General features: G+C 35.7%; 1 pseudogene; it reads right to left on the bottom strand.

The window, feature by feature from the left end:
• Positions 1-1,454: 1,454 nt before the first annotated feature.
• Positions 1,455-1,607, bottom strand: LOC149136838 (5.8S ribosomal RNA; annotated as a pseudogene).
• Positions 1,608-5,410: the final 3,803 nt, after the last annotated feature.

Genomic DNA, 5,410 nt, shown 5'->3' with positions numbered 1-5,410 from the left:
TTTTGTATTTACTCAAGACTATGCACTTGACATGCTCTACAATTAGTTTTCGTTTAAGTGTTTCTCGTCAGCAATTCCCGTAGATTTTCGATAATCTATCACAAGGAGTTTCGTGAATTCATTATTGAGGATATTATCGAATTGCCCGATTTTTTTCTGCAATTTGTCTGAAAAAACATCGATAGATCTCAATTAACTACATACAAAGACATATATTTATTTAGATTCGATTAGATAGATAGATGGATAGATAGATAGATAGATGGATAGATAGATACACAGAGAGACAAACAGTTAAATAGATAGATAGATAGATAGATAGATAGATAGATAGATAGATAGATAGATAGATAGATAGATAGATAGGCCGACTGACAGTCAGGCAGACAGATAAACGTGTGTGAGTTTCATTGATATTTTCCCCTGAAACCTCCCACGTAGATTATCCGCCCTTCTTCCTCCTCTTATCCACACACCACGGCTTATTTAAACTGACAGAAGGATAAGCTTAACCTAAATCACTGTTCACCGCAATTGAACGCGGTGTTTATACTGCCAGAGGTGTTCAGATTAAGCGGAAGACAAAGATACACGCTTAAGTGTTGTGTATGTGTCTATAGTAGTGGAAACATGAAGAATAGTATATACGTACGTACATACATATATACATTCATATACATATATAAATATGTACATAAATACATCTACATATATATATATATATATATATATATACATATATATATATACATATACACACACATGCACACTCACAACATGTATGTAGGTATATATGTATGTATGTATATGTATATATATGTGTATATGTATATATATATATATATATATATATATATATATATATGTATATATATATATATATATATATATATATATATATATATATATGTGTATATATATAATATATATATATATATATATATATATATATATATATATATATATATATATATCTATATATATATATATATATATATATATAGATATATATATATATATATATATATATATATATATATATATATATATATATATATATATATATATATATGAGGCCATTGCTGTTTTGATATTGTTTTGACAATTTTTTCGAGCCATTGCACAAAGGTATTTGTATAATGTTTAATATATGCGTGCGCATATTTCCTTCTAGTCATATATGTATATATGTATATATGTGTGTGTTATAAACACACGCACACACTTACACGTATACGCACACGTACATATATATATACGCGCGCACACGCGCACACACTCATATTCATAGATGGATAGATAAAAAGCAGGATGTTTATCATCATTTTAAACGATCTTATTTCATAAACTCCATGAAATTACGAATTGGTGCCAGCGGAAAACATACGTTTTCTCTGTTATAAGAAAGAGAAACTGAAAAAAGAAAAAAACCCAGTTTTTTTCTGTATTGTAACCACCTCTAGACCGGTCCTGAACGATGGTATCCCGAAGCTGCAATGTGCGTTCGAGGTGCCGATGGTCACTTTAGTCCTGCAATTTACATCAGAGCACACAGACAGCGGCGTTTTTCATTGACAGATGAGCCGAATCATTCACCGTTCAGGGTTTCAATTTTCGTTTCTTCCTCATAAATCGAAAGCAGAAAGGGTTCACTTTGATCGAAACCTTTTTGTGGTCTTTTGTTCCTTGCTTCCTTCATCTCTCATCGTATCAAACCCGAACCCTTTTCCTGCCCCTGCTCTTGCTAATATTCTGTCTCCCTTGACTAAAATATCACTATCCCTCACAGACCCAAGGCATCCTCCCATGTAACCAACCGTTTCCTCTGTGCCTCCAAGAATATCTCATATTCCATTAAATATCAAGTGTTGTTCATTGTTTGCGCTATGACCATTTCGAGAAACAGCAAGACATGTTTCAACACACGAGTTTACATCAAGAATCTTAGAAACAAAGTACAAAAATGAAATAAGCAAAGAAAATCTTAGAAAATCTTAGACTCGACAACGGATAGGCATACACCCGCGGTATTCCATCGTCCCTCCGCAACCGACTAATGCAATCTCCACATAGCACTTTACGTCCACTCTCAACTTTACAACAACGAGGAGACGTTGGTTTCTCTTTTCTTTCCCGACCCCAAGGCTTTTGCTTTTGTTATCTTTCCTCTCCGCCCGCCGATGTGGTCTTCCGTTTTCCTTCAGTGCATCAAGAACAAGATCAATTTTATTTGCAATTATGAATTTTATGACAAAAAATATTGTATCAGTTTTTGCATTCATCATGAATCCGAAACACTGCCAAGGCGTTTGACTCTTCTCTGAAAAATATTACGAAGGCAAAACATAAAGGACATGGCTCATATGAAAGATATTACGGTATCCACCAGACTATCGGATGTTGTTATACATCTCTGATCACAATGCGCTTCCCGTTGTTTTAGCCTTTGAATGATGCTACTCCCGCTGGATAGGCCAGCAGGCCAACAATCACCTCGATCAGAAGGCAAAGTCTGTTGCAGGGTGATCTATTTTACAGCTGAGTGGACTGGGGCGACATGAAATGAAGTGTTTTGCTCAAGAAGACATCATACCGCCCGGTCCGAGAATCGAACCCATAATCTAGCGAACATGAGTGCAACACTTTAACCGCTAGCCGCACTCCTTCACACATGAAAAATATATTGTCATTTAAATTAAATATTTCCTCCTATTATGTTATTTTATCAACACCAAAGGCGCCGAACTGGCAGAGTGTTAGCTCGCCGGGCGAAATGCTTAGAGGTATTTCATCTGCCTTTACGTTCTGAGTTCAAATTCCGCCGAGGTCGACTTTGCCTTTCATCCTTTCGGGGGTCGATAAATTAAGCACCAGCGAAACACTAGGGCCGATGTAATCGACTGGCCCTCACCTCTCCTCAAGCTGCCCTTGTGGCCAAATTTGAAACCGTTATTTTATGAACGCCATAAGAATGAAAAGCAAAGCCGATCCTGAACATAAATATCAGAGGAAAGAACACAACGCATTCTGTCTGAGCCGCTACCATTTCTTCTAATCTGCAATCCTTAACACAATTAACAGACAAATATCTTCTTTACAGATTTTTCGGTAAACGCTGCAAATATAATTGAAGAATAGTGAGAAACTCAAAGGAATATTTTATTTCAAGCATTCAGAGTTATTTGATATCGATGTGTATCACGAACTTGCGATAGGAGGCCGTACGTATATCAGTACAACATTTGTAATACAATATCTAGGAAAAGTAGAAAATTTACTGAATAACACAGGGTACCCTCAGGGTAGACACAGTAATAAGAAGTTTATCGGTTATTCTATCTTGCTTTTGCTGCCAAATACAGGACTCCATGGTGTGTACTGAACTATTATTGTAGAAGGAATTTATCGGTGATGTATGAGTTCTAAGAGATTGGTAAGGAGTACAAAGTTCTTTCACCCCCGAACTCAGTGCAACACTGGCTTGGATTTCTTACAAGAATCACAAACATCATTCCGTTACCCGAGTTCCTTCTTCTCGTTGCACCAATTGATTGAAGGAGTACAGTTTTACACACGCACGTATACACACGCACATACGCACACGCACAAACAGGCGCATGCGCGCAGAAAAACACACACGCACACATATATACATACCAACACACTACACCGGACACAGCAGGAACACTGCAAATAATGATAATAGTGGTGGTGGTGGAAGGAAGAGGAGGTGCAGGAGGAGGAGCAGGACGACGACGATGACGAAATAGTTGTAGCTTTGCCTAAAGCATTCCACCATATGTGTGTGTATGTATATACATACGTACAGGCATGCATACATACACACATACATACACACCTACAGACATGTATACATACACACACATACAAACACACATACATACATACACACACATGCATACATACAAACATACATACAAACATGCATACATGTAGATACATACATACATATTGATGCATACATGCACCCATCCATACATATATACACACACATGCATACATACAAACATGCATATATACATACATATACATACGTACACACATACATATATACATACACATACGTACATACAAACAGTCATACATACAGACATACACACGCATACATACATACATACATACATACATACATACACACACATACATACATACAAACATCTATCCATACATACATACAGACATACACACACATACATACATACATACTTAGCTCAAAGCAAGTTAGAGGTCGCATATAACATTGACAATATGGGGCCAACAAAAGGACCATGACAGAGCCCAGCTGTATGGAGCCAAGGAAATCAATGAGAGAACGTTTGGTAAGTGGAATGGGCTTCGTTGTTGGTTCAGATACGTGGTGTGTGTTAGTGTGTGTAAGACGGAAAAAAACGAGGATTAAATGAAAAGGAATTGGGAATTAAGAACTTTGTGGGCAGAAATCTATAGAGAAAAATTAATTTCTGCTTCATACGAAACAGGAGTCTGTAGGGCCTTCTGTGCTAGACCAGTCTGAACACAGACAGAAGGGATCTATCTATCTATCTATCTATCTATCTATCTATCTATCTATCTATCTATCTATCTATATCTATCTATGTATATATCTATCTATCTTTATATATATATATATATATATATATATATATATATATATATAGTTGAAATTTACAGAAAAGCAAAAGACGAAAACAGGTGTATAAACAGCAAGCAAGTGTATTAGTTTGACGCTCGGGAAGGTGAGAAAGTCTTTTACGTTTTGACAGAAAGGATCACGAGGAAGTAAACAGAGAGAGAATATAAAAAAACTTGTGAATTTAGCGGTCAATCATGGCGCTTTTTGAACTTTTTTTAACTTTCTGTTTTTTCTTACTCCGTGCATTGTTACTTTCTCTCTCTCTCTCCCCCCCTCTCTCTCTCTCTCTCTCTCCCTCTCTCTTTTTCGTTTCTTTTCGTCTTCTCTTCTTCTTTTCTTCTCCTTTTCTCTTCGTTTCTTCTTTCTTCTTCCTCTTCTTTTTCTTCTCCTCTCGCCTTTTTGAATTGTGTGTGTGTGTGTGTGTGTGAAGATGTATGTATGTATCTATATGTATATATACATGCATATATCTACATACATATATACATATATATATATATATATATATATATATATATATATATATATATATGTATGTATATATATATATATATATATACATATATATATGTATATATATATATATTTATTTATATATATATCTACATACATACATACATACATACATACATATTGCTGTACTTCGTAGTTCTTGCGCTTCTTTTTCCTCATCTCCTCCATTTCGTTATTCTCTCTTCAACTTCCTCCTCCTCCTCCTCCTCCTCTTCCTCCTCCTCCTCCTCCTCTTCCTCCTCC

Source organism: Octopus bimaculoides, chromosome 3, assembly GCF_046866305.1.
Source record: "Octopus bimaculoides isolate indiv1 chromosome 3, ASM4686630v1, whole genome shotgun sequence".
In the NCBI taxonomy this organism is placed as follows: domain Eukaryota; kingdom Metazoa; phylum Mollusca; class Cephalopoda; order Octopoda; family Octopodidae; genus Octopus; species Octopus bimaculoides.
The sequence above is the reverse complement of the archived record's forward strand: the minus strand, read 5'-3'. Positions and strand labels throughout refer to the sequence as shown.